Source organism: Scyliorhinus torazame, chromosome 22 (genome assembly GCF_047496885.1).
Source record: "Scyliorhinus torazame isolate Kashiwa2021f chromosome 22, sScyTor2.1, whole genome shotgun sequence".
In the NCBI taxonomy this organism is placed as follows: Eukaryota; Metazoa; Chordata; class Chondrichthyes; order Carcharhiniformes; family Scyliorhinidae; genus Scyliorhinus; species Scyliorhinus torazame.
In genome coordinates this window covers 46,015,909-46,033,858 of record NC_092728.1, presented here as the reverse complement: position 1 = coordinate 46,033,858, position 17,950 = coordinate 46,015,909, and the positions used below count along the sequence as shown (strand labels likewise).

Below are 17,950 nucleotides of genomic sequence, written 5' to 3'. Positions count from 1 at the left end.
AGTGATGTACTGTGACTGGGAACTGGATAGCTTGTAGAGGGAAGGAGTTCATCATTTAATCAAGAGGATATGTGCGCATTCCATCAGTAAACTAACTGAGGGGATATATAATTTATAGGTCATCTAATCCAAGTAATATATGCGCTATATGTCATCTAATCCAGGGGGTATGCATTCTATTGGTAATGTAATTCAGGCATTATATATTCTATATATAATCTAATCCAAGGGTAAATATTCATTAGGTCATCTTCCGGGGCTCTTCCGGGGCAGGTGTGACCTGTATAAGATGGACGGGTTGCATCTAAACCGGAGAGGCATAAATATCCTGGCCGCGAGGTTTGCTAGTGTCACACGGGAGGGTTTAAACTAGTATGGCAGGGGGGTGGGTACGGGAGCAATAGGTCAGAAGGTGAGAGCATTGAGGGAGAACTAGGGAATAGGGACAGTGTGGCTCTGAGGCAGAGCAGACGGGGAAAAGTTGCTGAACACAGCGGGTCTGGTGGCCTGAAGTGCATATGTTTTAATGCAAGGAGCATTACGGGTAAGGCAGATGAACTTAGAGCTTGGATTACTACTTGGAACTATGATGTTATTGCCATTACAGAGACCTGGTTGAGGGAAGGGCAGGATTGGCAGCTAAACGTTCCAGGATTTAGATGTTTCAGGCGGGATAGAGGGGGATGTAAAAGGGGAGGCGGAGTTGCGCTACTTGTTCGGGAGAATATCACAGCTATACTGCGAGAGGACACCTCAGAGGGCAGTGAGGCTATATGGGTAGAGATCAGGAATAAGAAGGGTGCAGTCACAATGTTGGGGGTATACTACAGGCCTCCCAACAGCCAGCGGGAGATAGAGGAGCAGATAGGTAGGCAGATTTTGGAAAAGAGTAAAAACAACAGGGTTGTGGTGATGGGAGACTTCAACTTCCCCAATATTGACTGGGACTCACTTAGTGCCAGGGGCTTAGACGGGGCGGAGTTTGTAAGGAGCATCCAGGAGGGCTTCTTAAAACAATATGTAAACAGTCCAACTAGGGAAGGGGCAGTACTGGACCTGGTATTGGGGAATGAGCCCGGCCAGGTGGTAGATGTTTCAGTAGGGGAGCATTTCGGTAACAGTGACCACAATTCAGTAAGTTTTAAAGTACTGGTGGACAAGGATAAGAGTGGTCCGAGGATGAATGTGCTAAATTGGGGGAAGGCTAATTATGACAATATTAGGCGGGAACTGAAGAACATAGATTGGGGGCGGATGTTTGAGGGCAAATCAACATCTGACATGTGGGAGGCTTTCAAGTGTCAGTTGAAGGGAATACAGGACAGGCATGTTCCTGTGAGGAAGAAAGATAAATACGGCAATTTTCGGGAACCTTGGATGACGAGGGATATTGTAGGCCTCGTCAAAAAGAAAAAGGAGGCATTTGTCAGGGCTAAAAGGCTGGGAACAGACGAAGCCTGTGTGGCATATAAGGAAAGTAGGAAGGAACTTAAGCAAGGAGTCAGGAGGGCTAGAAGGGGTCATGAAAAGTCATTGGCAAATAGGGTTAAGGAAAATCCCAAGGCTTTTTACACGTACATAAAAAGCAAGAGGGTAGCCAGGGAAAGGGTTGGCCCACTGAAGGATAGGCAAGGGAATCTATGTGTGGAGCCAGAGGAAATGGGCGAGGTACTAAATGAATACTTTGCATCAGTATTCACCAAAGAGAAGGAATTGGTAGATGTTGAGTCTGGAGAAGGGGGTGTAGATAGCCTGGGTCACATTGTGATCCAAAAAGACGAGGTGTTGGGTGTCTTAAAAAATATTAAGGTAGATAAGTCCCCAGGGCCTGATGGGATCTACCCCAGAATACTGAAGGAGGCTGGAGAGGAAATTGCTGAGGCCTTGACAGAAATCTTTGGATCCTCGCTGTCTTCAGGGGATGTCCCGGAGGACTGGAGAATAGCCAATGTTGTTCCTCTGTTTAAGAAGGGTAGCAAGGATAATCCCGGGAACTACAGGCCGGTGAGCCTTACTTCAGTGGTAGGGAAATTACTGGAGAGAATTCTTCGAGACAGGATCTACTCCCATTTGGAAGCAAATGGACGTATTAGTGAGAGGCAGCACGGTTTTGTGAAGGGGAGGTCGTGTCTCACTAACTTGATAGAGTTTTTGGAGGAGGTCACTAAGATGATTGATGCAGGTAGGGCAGTAGATGTTGTCTATATGGACTTCAGTAAGGCCTTTGACAAGGTCCCTCATGGTAGACTAGTACAAAAGGTGAAGTCACACGGGATCAGGGGTGAACTGGCAAGGTGGATACAGAACTGGCTAGGCCATAGAAGGCAGAGGGTAGCAATGGAGGGATGCTTTTCTAATTGGAGGGCTGTGACCAGTGGTGTTCCACAGGGATCAGTGCTGGGACCTTTGCTCTTTGTAGTATATATAAATGATTTGGAGGAAAATGTAACTGGTCTGATTAGTAAGTTTGCAGACGACACAAAGGTTGGTGGAATTGCGGATAGCGATGAGGACTGTCTGAGGATACAGCAGGATTTAGATTGTCTGGAGACTTGGGCGGAGAGATGGCAGATGGAGTTTAATCCGGACAAATGTGAGGTAATGCATTTTGGAAGGGCTAATGCAGGTAGGGAATATACAGTGAATGGTAGAACCCTCAAGAGTATTGAAAGTCAAAGAGATCTAGGAGTACAGGTCCACAGGTCATTGAAAGGGGCAACACAGGTGGAGAAGGTAGTCAAGAAGTCATACGGCATGCTTGCCTTCATTGGCCGGGGCATTGAGTATAAGAATTGGCAAGTCATGTTGCAGCTGTATAGAACCTTAGTTAGGCCACACTTGGAGTATAGTGTTCAATTCTGGTCGCCACACTACCAGAAGGATGTGGAGGCTTTAGAGAGGGTGCAGAAGAGATTTACCAGAATGTTGCCTGGTATGGAGGGCATAAGCTATGAGGAGCGATTGAATAAACTCGGTTTGTTCTCTCTGGAACGAAGGAGGTTGAGGGGCGACCTGATAGAGGTATACAAAATTATGAGGGGCATAGACAGAGTGGATAGTCAGAGGCTTTTCCCCAGGGTAGAGGGGTCAATTACTAGGGGGCATAGGTTTAAGGTGAGAGGGGCAAGGTTTAGAGTAGATGTACGAGGCAAGTTTTTTACGCAGAGGGTAGTGGGTGCCTGGAACTCGCTACCGGAGGAGGTAGTGGAAGCAGGGACGATAGGGACATTTAAGGGGCATCTTGACAAATATATGAATAGGATGGGAATAGAAGGATACGGACCCAGGAAGTGTAGAAGATTGTAGTTTAGTCGGGCAGTATGGTCGGCGCGGGCTTGGAGGGCCGAAGGGCCTGTTCCTGTGCTGTACATTTCTTTGTTCTTTGTAAAGGAGATATATATGCTACAGATCAACTAATCAATTTATATACTGTAGGTAAACTAATCTGGGGATATATATTCAAAAGGTCATCTAATTCAGAGGTATATATTCTATACATAATCTAATCCGGGTATATATTTTATAGACAATCTAAACCAGGGGTATATATATATATTCTCCAGATAATCTAATCCGGGGGGGAGGGCATATATTCATTAGGTCATTTAAAGGGGATATATATATTCGATAAGTCATTTAATTGGACAGCACGGTAGCATTGTGGATAGCACAATTGCTTCACAGCTCCAGGGTCCCAGGTTCGATTCCGGCTTGGGTCACTGTCTGTGCGGAGTCTGCACATCCTCCCCGTGTGTGCGTGGGTTTCCTCCGGGTGCTCCGGTTTCCTCCCACAGTCCAAAGATGTGCAGGTTAGGAAGATTGGCCATGATAAATTGCCCTTAGTGTCCAAAATTGTCCTTAGTGTTGGGTGGGTTACTGGGTTATGGGGATAGGGTGGAGGTATTGACCTTGGGTCGGGTGATCTTTCCAAGAGCCGGTGCAGACTCGATGGGCCGAATGGCCTCCTTCTGCACTGTACATTCTAATTCTAAAAAATTCTAATTCTAATTCAGGGAATAAAACAGCTATAGGTAATCTAATCCAGGAGGTATACATTCTATACATCTAATCAAGGCGATATATATTTTACAGGTCATCAAATCCGGGGGCTATGCATTCCATAGATAATCTAATCAAAGGGATAAGGTTCTATAGATAATATAATCTTGGGTTTATATATTGTATAGGCCATTGAATCCAGGGGGTATCAATTCTATAGATAATCTAATCCAGGGCTAAATTTTATGTAGATAATCTAATCCAGGGATATATATAATATGAGTCATCTAATTCAGTCGAGTATATAGTCTGTAGATAATCGTATCAAGAGGATATATATTCTATATTAAATCTGATCTGAGGCTATATATTCTATAGTTCATCTAATCCAGGGCATATATATTCTATAGATAATCTAAATTGGGTATATATTGTATAGATAATCTATCCATGGGCTATATATTCTATAGGTCACCTAATCCAGAGAGCATATGTACAATATCATCTAATCCAGGGCAGTAAAAAGTCTATAGGTCATATAATCTCGGTGATATATATTCTATATGCCATCCAATCTGGGGATATATATTTTTATAGGTCATCCAGCCCAGAGGCTATGTATTATGTTGATGATCTAATCCAGGTGATATCTTTTCTTTAGGTCAGCTAGTGCGGGGGGATATATAAAATGTGTCGGTTAGATTTTGGGGTTAATGGGATATGTGGGGAGTGAGATTGGGTGAGGTATTGTTTCAGAGTTTCGGTGCAGGCTTGATGGGCCTCATGGCCTCATTCTGCACTGTAGGGATTCTATTTGTGATTTTTATCAATGACTTGGAGGAGGGTGCTGAAAGGTGGGTCAGTAAATTTGCTGATGACACCAAGATTGGTGGAGTAGTGGATGAGGTGGAGGGCTGTTGTAGGCTGCAAAGAGACATTGATAGGATGCAGAGCTGGGCCAAAAAATGGCAGATGTTTAACCCTGATAAATGCGAGGTGATTCATTTTGGTAGAAAACATTTGAATGCGGATTACAGGGTCAACGGCAGGGTTCTGAGGAATGTGGAGGAACAGAGAGATCTTGGGGTTCATGTCCACAGATCTCTGAAGGTTGCCACTCAAGTGGATAGAGCCGTGAAGAAGGCCTATAGTGTATTACCGTTTATTAACAGGGGGTTTGAGTTTAAGAGCCGTGGGGTTATGCTGCAACTGTACATGACCCTGGTGAGACCACATTTGGAGTACTGTGTGCAGTTCTAGTCACCTCACTATAGAAAGGATGTGGAAGCATTGGAAAGGGTGCAAAGGAGATTTACCAGGATAGGTCTTGTGAGGAAAGGTTGAGGGAGCTAGGGCTTTTCTCTTTGGAGCGGAGGAGGATGAGAGGCAACTTAATAGAGGTTTATAAGATGATGAGGGGGTAGATAGAGTGGGCGTTCAGAGACTATTTCCTCGGGTGGATGAAGCTGTTACAAGGGGGCATAACTATAAGGTTCAGGATGGGAGATATAGGAGGGATGACCGAGGTAGGTTCTTTACTCAGAGAGTGGTTAGGGTGTGGAATGGACTGCCTGCTGTGATAGTGGAGTCGGACACTTTAGGAGCTTTCAAGCGGTTATTGGATAGGCACATGGAGCACACCAGAATGACAGGGAGTGGGATAGCTTGATCTTGGTTCCGGCAAGGCTTGGCACAACATCGAGGGCCGAAGGGCCTGTTCTGTGCTGTTCCATGCTCTATGTTCTATGTTCCTATGACTCGATACATTCTGAAACAGCACAATGCCTCTCTCTCTCTCTCTACGTAGATTTTTTTCTTAATATAATCCCTACATGCAAAAGGAGGCCATTCGTCCCGTTGAGTCTGCACTGACCCTCTGAAAGAGCACGCCACCCAAGCACACTCCCCCACCCTATCTGAATAACCCCTTATCCTAACGTACACATCTTTGGACACTAGGGGGCAATAGAACATGGCCAATCCACCTAATCTGCACATTTTTGGACTGTGGGAGAAAATCGCAGTACCTGGAGGAAACCCATGCAGACATGGGGAAAAAGTGCAAACTCCACGTAGACAGTTACCCAAGGCCAGAATTAATCTGGGTCCCTAGCGCTGTGAGGCAGTGACCTGAAACATTTCAAAATATTGAGGGCCCCAGACAAGCTGATCAATGGCATAATTGGCAAAGACATTTTACCCAGTACTACAATGCCACAGTTGCTAGTAAAGAGAGCAAGGATCAAGTTAGCACTTTGCTGCACCCTGTTGGGAGCATAGCGAACGATGTGCTAGCCAGTCAGGCGGTGAAAGAAGAGATAGCCTCCGATGAGGATGTCAATGAAGCCTTTGATTCGTACTTCAGTCTTTGTAAAAATATTGTCATTGAGAGAGTGAAATTTAATCCAAGGCAGCGCGAAGGAATTGACTCGTTCATCAATGAACTGTACCACCTCGCTGAAAATTGGAAATATGGAACGTTAAAAGACAACCTAATCAAGGATAGAATAGTCCTTGGCGTTTTAGTCGAGAATCTTCTTACAATCTCAGGAAGATTCAAATTTCAGCTAATCTGTACAACTGGCTAGACAGGCCAAAGAGCGGAGGCCGAATAAGGATCTTGTCAGAGATGTGAGGGAGATTTCCCAAGAAGGTGTTCAATTTGTGGGTTGTAAAACCTGTTAGGAGAACAAAGGTAGTTTTAAGGAATTTATATTTGTAAATATTAGCAAGAAGATATAGTTTTAAGTGCTTTTAATGTAATGTTTCTATGCCGGAAATGATAACGTCTATTGTCACGTGAGAGTACCTTTAAGACATGGATGTTTAAGCAATGTACCTTTAAGAAAACAGTGATGTCAGAGAGTGGGTGGAGCTGGGCTTTAGATCAGCCATTTTTGAAGTTTGAGTTTGAAAAAGAGCTTGTGTGTGTCTGTGTGTTTCCAGAGAGCTGTTGTTTGGAGGAAAAGAGCTTGGGAGTGTCTGTGTTTTGTAGTGAACTGGATCTCTGCCAGGAAAGCCTATCTCTGGATTATTTGGGTGATTTAAACTCATAATAGTAAAGCCTTTAACCTGATGTGATTCTGTTTAAAGGTGTTAAGTCTCTTGGAAGTTTGAAGGAACATTTTGAGGAATTATTTACTGTTGTAATATTTTCTGAGTTATCTTTGAAGTAAGGGGTGTTAAGAGATCCAATGTTTATTTAAGATGTTAAGTTGAGTTCAAGGAATAAACATTGTTTTGTGTGTAAAAACCCACGTGTCCATAATTGTAATCCCACCCCTAGGGAACAAGCCGTGTGCTAGGAAAAGCAACAAATACATTAAAGGGGGAGGTTGGTTGAACACCGTGATACATTTTGGGGTTCTGAAAACGCCTCGCCCATAACAATTGGGGGCTCGTCCGGGATAAAAGTCTATCTATTGGATTGGCTTTTGTGAACTTAAAGACAGTGAAGGATTGTTGCTTTTCTGGTGTGGTATTTTAGTTTAAGTGGGGAGTGTGTTGTGGACAATGGCTCTTTCAGAGGCTCAGAAGTCTTTGGGGGGTGGAGACTGTCACACGCAGTACTTTACGGACAGAGACGAAAACCAGACTGTTGGGTCTGGCAAAAACATTGCAGTTAACATTACCTAACAAAATGCGAAAAGATGAGGTAATTATGGCGGTGGTTAAGCACTTAAAGTTGCCTGAGATAGAGTTTGACTCACGGGAAATGGCAAAAATTCAGTTGCAAATTAAACAAATGGAACATGAGAAAGAATTAAAGCGGCTTGAATACGAAAGAGAGATTGCGGAAAAAGAAAGAGAAAGAGATAGAGAGGAAAAAGAAAAGGAGAAGAAAGAAACAAAGAAAGAGATAGAGAGGAAAGGGAAAAAGAGAGAGTTTGAACTTTCTCTGAATGGCTCTGAAACATGAAAATCAGTTAAAATTGGCAGACGCAAAGGGACACGTACAGTTGGAGGAGATGGATGAGGATAATGAGACAGAGCGTCATAGTCGAAGACGTGGTGGGGATCTATTTAAATATGTCCCAGCATTGCCAAGGTTTGACAAGAAGGAGGTAGAAGCCTTTTTCATTTAATTTGAGAAGGTAGCTAAACAAATGCAATGGCCACAGGACATGTGGGTATTACTGATTCAAACAAAGCTGGTAGGTAGGGCGAGTGAAGTGTTTGCATCACTACCGGAGGAGGTATCTGGAACGTATGAGGGGGTGAAGAAATCCATCTTAAGTGCATACGAGCTAGTGCCTGAAGCTTACAGACAAAGGTTTAGAAATTTAAGGAAAGAATTTGGTCAAACATACATGGAGTTTGAAAGGCTCAAACAGAGTAATTTTGATAGGTGGATAAGAGCTTTGAAAATAGACCAAACGTATGAAGCTCTCAGAGAAATTATACTTTTGGAGGAGTTTAAAAATTCAGTTCCTGATGTAGTGAGAACTCATGTGGAAGAGCAGAGGGTTAAAACTGCGAGAATAGCATCGGAAATGGCAGATGATTATGAATTAGTTCATAAATCAAAGATTGGTTTCCGACATCAGTTTTAGCCGTTGAAGGATAGAAACTGGGGACATGAGAAATACTCAAGTGGTAAAGGTAAAGGTGATCTGATGGGCGACAATAAAGAGAGTGTACCTCAGATTAAAAAAGAAATCCCGGAGGGTGGAAAAGAAATGAAAAGTTTCAGATGTTTTCACTGTAATAAACTAGGCCATGTAAAATCACAGTGTTGGTGGTTGAAGAAAAGCACTGGGAAGGCTGATGTGGTAAAACAGGATAAGACAGTGGGGTTTGTTAGAGTGGTAAAGGAAAGCCCAAGGGAAGCAAAGGAGGTGCAAATGATTGTACAGCCTATTCAAGAAGTAATTGTTAAGAAGATGCCAGATGTATTTAAAGAATTTACTTGTGTGGGCAAAGTTTACTCATGTGTATCAGGAGGAGCAGGTAAAGAAGTTACAACTTTAAGAGATACAGGGGCTAGTCAATCTTTAATGGTAAGAGATGAGGAATTATGTAGTTTGGGAAGAATGTTGCCAGAAAAGGTGGTGATATGTGGAATTCAGGGTGAGAGGAGTAGCGTTCCATTATATAAGGTGAGGTTGGAAAGTCCAGTGAAGAGTGGTGAAGTGGTAGTAGGAGTAATAGATAAACTATCTTGTCCAGGAATACAGTTTATCTTGGGTAATGGTATAGTTTGATCGCAGGTGGGAGTGATGCCTACTGTGGTTGAAAAGCCGGTGGAAAATCAGACAACTGAAGGGTTGAAGGACGAATATCCTGGGATTTTTCCGGATTGTGTCGTAACAAGGTCGCAAAGTCACAGGTTAAGACAAGAGGAGAAATCAAGGAGTGAAGATGAAGTTGAAGTGCAATTATCAGAAACGATTTTTGATCAGATGGTTGAAAAAGAACAAGAACAGGTGGAGGATGAGGCGGATATTTTTAGTTCAGGAAAATTGGCGGAGTTACAACAGAAAGATGTAGAAATAAAATGGATATATCAGAAAGCATATACGGAAGAGAAATCTGAGAGTATACCAGAGTGTTATTACCGTAAAAATGATGTCTTGATGAGAAAGTGGAGACCTGTACATATGCAGGCGGATGAAAAGTGGGCAGAAGTTCATCAAGTAGTATTGCTGGTAGGGTATAGAAAGGAGGTGTTGCGAGTTGCACATGAGGTATCAGTGGGAGGTCATTTGGGAATAAGGAAAACTCAAGCAAAAATCCAGAAACATTTTTATTGGCCTGGACTACATAAAGATGTAGTTAAATTTTTTCAATCATGTCACACATGTCAAGTGATAGGGAAACCTCAAGCAGTGATAAAGCCAGCGCCCTTAATACCCAATCCAGCATTTGAGGAACCTTTTACGAGGGTCATAATTGATTGTGTAGGACCGCTTCCTAAAACAAAAAGTGGGAATCAATATCTTTTGACTATAATGGATGTGTCTACTAGGTTTCCAGAGGCCATTCCAGTACGTAATATTACAGCTAAAAGGATTGTGGAGGAGTTACATTCTTTACTAGATATGGACTACCCACAGAAATGCAATCGGATCAAGGATCAAATTTTACTTCAAAGTTATTCAAAGAAGTTATGGATAGCTTAGGAATAAAACAATTTAAAGCAACTGCGTACCATCCAGAATTGCAGGGAGCGTTAGAAAGGTGGCATCAGACATTAAAGACAATGTTGAGGGCATATTGTCAAGATTATCCAGAGGATTGGGATAAAGGAATTCCATTTGTATTGTTTGCAATTAGGGATGCACCTAATGAGTCTACCAAATTTAGTCCTTGTGAACTAATTTTTGGTCATGAGGTAAGAGGACCACTTAAATCGATTAAGGAAAAATTGGTGGGTGAGAAATCGGAAATTACACTATTGGGTTACGTGACAAATTTTAGGGAACGATTAAATTGAGCAGATGAATTGGCGAGACAACATTTGAAAGTTGCACAAAATGTGATGAAACGGGTAGCGGACAAGAAATCCAAAGTTCGTAGTTTTGCCAGTGGGGATAAAGTTTTAGTGTTGTTACCAATGGTAGGTGAGCCTTTAAAAGCTAGGTTTTGTGGATCGTATCAGATTGAAAGGAAATTAAGTGACACCGAGTGTGTCATGTGAATATGCTTAAAAGGTACTTTGAAGGGGAAGGAGAGAAAAAGGAGGTTTTAATGATTCTAACTCAAAGTGACAAACCAAATCCAGATGACTGTGAATTTGACATACCTCAAATTAAATTGGAAAATGAGGATGTTCTTAAAAATTGGGATGAAATGTTAAGTTACCTTCCAGAGGAAAAACAACCTGACCTGAAAGAGTTATTGATATCACATGGGCAAGTTTGTGGAGATAAATTGGGAAGTACTAAAATGGCTACACATGATTTGGATGTGGGAAATGCTGTTCCTATCAAACAACATCCATATAGACTTAACCCTCTAAAATTGGCACAGGTTAACAGAGAGATTGAGAGTATGCGTAAAATGGCATAATTGAAGTGGGTTGCAGCCAATGGAGCTCACCCTAAACCAGACGGTACCAACGGTTGTGTGTGGACTATCGAAAGGTGAATGCAGTTACAAGAATGGACTCTTATCCTATCCCACCTTTGGAGGATTGCATTGAGAAAGTGGTACAGTCTTTTATTTCCAACTTCCAGACATGGAAAGAACATTTAAAACATCTGATGGAGTTCTTCGATCGACTTCAGGAGGCGGGTTTGGTGATGAACCTAGCCGAAAGTGAATTTGAAGAAGCCTGAATCACTTTCCTTGCGGAGTTTCCGATACCCTCAAGACGAAGGGAAAGAATGCGATCTCCTAGCGTGATTGAATTTGATCGAACAGTTGTGCAAGAGTTTTGTGGCGTGATTACTCCACTGATGGACTTGCTAAAGAAACGTCTTTCAACAGTCATTTGACTGCCTGAAAGCTGTGATCACCAATGCTCCGTATTGGAGAATTGCAAGGGCTCTGTGGTCAGATTGAACTAAAGTATCTGATTCTAAACAGAATTGCCGAGGAGTAGAGGAATGGATGGATCGTGCAGAGACTTTGTTCAAAGAGACTGTCAATCGAGAAGGATTTTGGTTGGAGGAAGAAGAACAAAGAAAAATGGACTATATTATTATACCTGTTTGCGTGTGTTGTTTTTTTAAATAAAAACAAAAAGGTATATTTACTGTGTACATTTCTTAGTGGATGGTGCAAAAGTGAAAAATGAAACCATCTTGAAGTTGATGGGGTTTTTTTTCATGGGGGGAGGTGTCATGTGAGAGTACCTTTAAGACATGGATGTTTAAGCAATGTACCTTTAAGAAAACAGTGATGTCAGAGAGTGGGTGGAGTTGGGCTTTAGGTCAGCCATTTTTGAAGTTTGAGTTTGAAAAAGGGCTTGTGAGTGTCTGTGTGTTTCCAGAGAGCTGCAGTTTGAAAAGCAGCTTGTGTGTGTCTGTGTGTTTCCCGAGAGCTGCAGTTTGGAGGAAAAGAGCTTGGGAGTGTCTGTGTTTTGCAGTGAACTGGATCTCTGCCAGGAAAGCCTATCTCTGGATTATTTGGGTGATTTAAACTCATAATAGTAAAGCCTTTAACCTGATGTGATTCTGTTTAAAGGTGTTAAGTCTCTTGGAAGTTTGAAGGAACATTTTGAGGAATTATTTACTGTTGTAATATTTTCTGAGTTATCTTTAAAGTAAGGGGTGTTCAGAGATCCAATGTTTATTTAAGATGTTAAGTTGAGTTCATGGAATAAACATTGCTTTGTGTTTAAAAACCCACATGTCCATAATTGTAATCCCACCCCTAGAGAACAAGTCGTGTGCTAGGAAAAGCAACAAATATATTAAAGGGGGAGGTTGGCTGAACACCATGATACATTTTGGGGTTCTGAAAACACCTCACCCATAACACTATCATTAGATTCACGTCGGACAAATTGTTTGTCTGTGTGGGGGTTGTTTTAAGTTACAGCTGAGTTTCTATTGCGCTTAGAGAGGGCTATGGTTTGAAAAATAAGTAAAAGGCATCAGCATGTGGCCGTTGCTTAGCAACTGGAGGCCATGGTAAGGTAACAAGCTTTTACGTGTTAGTTTAGGTAATTTGAGAACAGTTGGAGACAGGATCTCGAGAACATCTCTCAACTCTGCCAGAAGAAAGACTGGACAGGACAGGAGCTGCAAAGAGTCAGGCTTCCCGTACAGTCCAGATGACCACGGAATTATGAGAGAAAGAACATTTAAGATACTTTAAGTTAAGAGAACAGAGATCAAGACATTGTTCGGAAGAATTCAACGAAGAGTAGACAAAGTGCTCTGAGTTAGAGAGACAATCACAGAAACTATATTTAAAGTGGGACAGCAGACATCAGAGATGGATGAAATGATTGATGTCATTTTAATACCATCTGAGAATCAAAGGTTAAAGGCATTGTGAGCAGTTTGCACAGCAGTCAAGACAAATAAATCCTATCGAGGCCGGTGTAAAATTCTGGACTGGATTTGCTGTTAAAGCTGGAGTGGATGTTTTTTTTAAAAAGAGTGTCATTTGTAAAACTTGGACTGGAAATTGGAATGCAAACTACCAAGGGAAAGCATTATTTTTTAAAAATAAAGTTACAGTACCCAATTAATTTTTCCCAATTGAGGGGCAATTTAGTGTGGCCAATCTACCTCCTCTGCAAATCTTTTTTGGGTTGTGGGGTTGAGACGCACGCAGATATGGGGAGAATGTGTAAACACCACACGGGCAGTAACCCGGTGCCAGGATTGAACCTGGGTCTTTGGCGCTGTGAGGCAGCAGTACTAACTACTGCGCCACCGTGCCAGCCTTGGGAAAGCATTATTGTGAGAGCCAAATTTAAAGCGTGTTTTTGAGAGTTTGGAAACTCTCAACTGACAATCATCTGAGGGGATTCTGAGAAGCAAACCACAGACAATAACTTGGGTTCCAAGCAGAGTGTATAATTGACTAGTCATCTTGTGTGTTTAAAGGGACTTTTTTGTGTTAATGTGACCATTGTAGCAAAAGATATACTTTGCAATCCATGTTAATCTTTAAATTGGTATGTATTTCTCAAGCTAAGTGGGAGCAAAGGAGTATTATGAGGAAAGGCTGATGGACTTGAGGTTGTTTTCGTTGGAGAGAAGAAGGTTAAGAGGAGACTTAATAGAGGCATACAAAATGATCAGGGGGTTGGATAGGGTGGACAGTGAGAGCCTTCTCCTGCGGATGGAAATGGCTCGCACGAGGGGACATAACTTTAAACTGAGGGGTAATAGATATAGGACAGAGGTCAGAGGTAGGTTCTTTACGCAAAGAGTAGTGAGGCCATGGAATGCCCTACCTGCCACAGTAGTGAACTCGCCAACATTGAGGGCATTTAAAAGTTTATTGGATAAACATATGGATGATAATGGCATAGTGTAGGTTAGATGGCTTTTGTTTCGGTGCAACATCGTGGGCCGAAGGGCCTGTACTGCGCTGTATTGTTCTATGTTCTATATTGCATTATAATGTTTTTTTAAAAATTCCAATTAAGGGCAATTTAACATGGCCAATCCACCCACCCAAAATCTTTTGGTTTGTGGAGGCGAGACCCATGCAGACACGGGAAGAATGTGCAAACTCCAGATCGACAGTAACTCGGGGCCAGGATCGATCTGGGTCCTCGGTGCCATGAGGCAGCAGTGCTAACCACTGCGGCACTGTGCTGCCCGAGTTGGATTAAAAATCCATTTTTTTCATGTTTAATAAATGTTTTTTAGGTCATTTTAAAATGGGATGTGTTTCAGGAAGACAAAAGAACAAGTCCGCTAAATGAACCTCCATTCAAGAAATGCAAGATTTTGACAATCAGGAAATCACCTATCAAGGGGAACTAAAAGAAGAGAAAAAAACAGTATTGGAGTGCTGTACTGATGTAAATGGACATTTGACTGAATTCAAACTAGACACAGGAGCTGGTGTTTCTGTGTTATCCGGCAGAGTTTCATGGCTGAATAAAGTGACACTACAATCGTCCTCTATTCAACTCCACGGTCCACAGGAGGATATTGCAGATCTTCCACTTCCCTTTGGGAACAGGCTAAAGGAAGCGGGAACAGACCGTACCAAGAATGATGGCAACCACCTGTTAGATGATAGTCTAGACCTTAATTTGCTTACGGAAAGAGTGGAAGAGAATGAAGCCAGTGCAGAGGCAGATGATCAATCAGTGACCTTATGACACTCTTTGACTCCACGCCATTGAAGAAGGTAATAAAGAGATGAATTTATCTGCTTCTCTACTGGGCCCACTGACAACATGCAATGATAATGGTAGCAGCCAGCAAAAAGCTATCCAGGGAGAATGAGATGCTTAACTCAAATTAGATTGAACCAATAGTGAAAGTTCAAAGGTTATTAATCTATACACGTGTAAGCTGGAGCCCGCACTTGGAGCCACGGAAGCACTTGAGCTTTCTTTTAGTGAAAAAATAGAAGCCCAAATTAAAGAGCTTCTACAGCTGAAGAGTATTGTTGTAAAACCTAAAAGCCGAGCGTCAAGGAGAGCTTGAAAATATCAAAATTAAGCAGGAGTTGGAGAAGTCTAACTACTTAAAAGAGAAGGCTGAACTGCAAACCCAGCTATGAAATGAAATGAAAATCGCTTATTGTCACAAGTAGGCTTCAATGAAGTTACTGTGAAAAGCCCCTAGTCGCCACATTCCGGCGCCTGTTCGGGGAGGCTGGTACGGGAATTGAACCATGCTGCTGGCCTGCTTGGTCTGCTTTAAAAGTCAGCGATTTAGCCCAGTGTGTTAAACCAGCCGTCACACAGCACGGCAGTCACACAGAACCACCAAACTGCAGAGACAGATTTGCACATTAAAAATGGTACAACAAAGCAAAGTGAACATATTGCAATACAAGAGTGTAAGAATGCTGCGCTGCAGGTAAGGAAATGGATACAGCATCAGACGAAAAAGTTGGCTACGGGGTAACCATCTGAAGAAGTACTGACACGAGCTGTCTTTCCCAAAACTACCGAGACCCTTGTAGTAAAAACGCCCAACGCTGATGTTGAACTTTCAAGCAAGCCTGCAGACCAGAGTGCTATGCAGGAACTTCCTATAGATCCTGGCCCTGAGGTTTAGCCCATTGTTGATGGTGCAATCCTACTTTCTGCTACTGACCCTGAGATCAGACGAGGCACGGTGGCACAATGGTTAACTCTGTTGCCTCACAGTGCCAGGGACCCGGGTTCAATTCCGGGTAAGAAAGTAGGATTGCACCATCAACAATGGGCTAAACCTCAGGTAATTTTAAATTGCAGCATCACATTGCAGCAAGTGAGAAGTGATATTACTACATTTAGAAAACAAAATTCCTATCCAAAAATAGTGGAAGTCCTCCTTTCAACAAACAAAGAAGGAACAAAGAAAAGTACAGCACAGGAACAGGTCCTTCGGCCCTCCAAGCCTGTGCTGATCATGATGTCCGAACTAAAAAAATACCTTCTGCCCTTACTCGGTCCGTATCCCTCTATTTCCTCCCTATTCATGTACCCATCCAGATGCCTCTTAAATGTTGCTAATGCGCCTGTTCCACCACATCCTCTGGCAGCGCGTTCCAGGCACCCACCACTCTCTGCGTGAAAAAACTTGCCCTGCACATCTCTCTTATACTTTCCCCCTCTCACCTTGAACCTGTGCCCCCTTGTAATTGACACTTCCACCCTTGGAAAAAGACTCTCACTATCCACCCTGTCTATGCCTCTCATAATTTGGTAGACCTCTATCAAGTCTCCCCTCAGCCTCTGCCTTTCCAATGAAAACAATCCTAGTTTATTCAACCTCTCCTCATAGCCAACACCCTTGAGACCAGGCAACATCCTGGTGAACCTTCTTTGCACTCTCTCCAAAGCTTCCACGTCCTTCTGATAATGTGGTGACCAGTACTGCAAGCCATATTCCAAATGTGGCCTAACCAAGATTTTATATAGCTGCAGCATGATTTTCCAACTCTTGTACTCAATGCCCTTGTTGATGAAGGCAAGCATGCCATAATGCCTTCTTAATCACCTTGGCCACCTGTGTTGCCACTTATAGCAAACTGTGGACCTGCACACCCAGATCCCTCTATATGTTAATGTTCCTAAGGGTTCTGTCATTTACAGTAAAATTTATTTCCTCGTCTTCAGGATGTTCCTTGTTCTTTTTGTCCATCAGATTCATTCCTCACTCAGATATTGAATACTTCTCTTGTCATCGCAGCAGCGGTAAATGATACAGCTACAAAGTTCGTCATAGGAGCCAAAAGTACTATGTTTTGTCAAGCTGATGCTTTCACCTTTCCCAGTGTGCAATGCAGAGGAAGATGAATGGGAGAATTTCAGTATATTTTTCACCTTTTCAAGGTGTTGTGATTGTTTGAGTCCTGGAGAGCTCTCTCGTGGGTACGTTTTTCCATGATTGGGTTTTCACTGCTTTCACATTCAGGTAAATATATGTTGTGTGAAGTTGCTATCCCAGTCCACTAATCTCCACATCATTCCACTAATGTGTTTGCCTTCCAAGGAGATGCTTGAGGAACACACATGTCCTACACATCCTCTGAGCCAGGAACACTGTTGGAGATTGATGCCTTTGACCACAGCAACTTGTGGGGTGGGGGGTTGGATAGGGGGTGAGGGGGTGGGCGGGGGTTGTGGTGGGGTAAGTCGGAGTTGAATGGAAACTATAAATAGTGGATGAGGTTAACAGTTTGTAGGAAGACTGAACTTGGGGAAGATGCAGAGTAAAGGATTAACTCTAATAACAGTACTGAGCATGTGCTGTGTCACAGAGATGTCACTCACTGAGAGGAGATGTCTGAGAAGAATCTTAGAGAGTGGCTCCACCTATGACTTGGTCTTATTTAACCTTTATAAATAGTTAATATGTACATAACTGTGTCCAGCGAGGTCTCTTCTAGAGTCAGAAGCCAATCAACCCTGAAAGCAAACCACAATAACGTTGTGGTCAGTCGACAAGTAGAGGGAGTAGATATCAGGAACGGGGTTCTCTGGCCTCCCAGCCAAGTGTTTCTCGGCGGAAGTAGACGGCGCGCCATTCGCTGGCGGCTGGATTCTCCATTCCCACCGCTGTCAATGGAAATTCCCATTAAAGCCACCCCACCCCGCCAGGAAACCCGTGGGCAGTGGTGCGTTGCCAGGGGACCAGAGGTACCTGACACCAGCGAACAGTCGGAGATTTCCGACCCAGATGTACTGTACATAACCTCCTGGTTAACTCTATCTGTGAATAGTCTTATCTTCAAATGAAGAACCCTCAGTCTGAGGGATAGAATTGTGCAGTGAAGGTTAACAAGGGCTGCCCCACCCACTCACATAACTGGTTGGCAGTTAAGTGTCAGTCACCTTAATCTACTTTGATCTAACAGCAGGTGGGGGGGG

At 42.9% G+C, this 17,950-nt stretch overlaps 1 protein-coding gene across 1 annotated transcript in view; it reads right to left on the bottom strand.

The window, feature by feature from the left end:
* glipr2 (GLI pathogenesis-related 2) overlaps positions 1-17,950 on the bottom strand; it is a 117,817-nt gene that overhangs the window by 74,962 nt on the left and 24,905 nt on the right. The window lies entirely within an intron of this gene.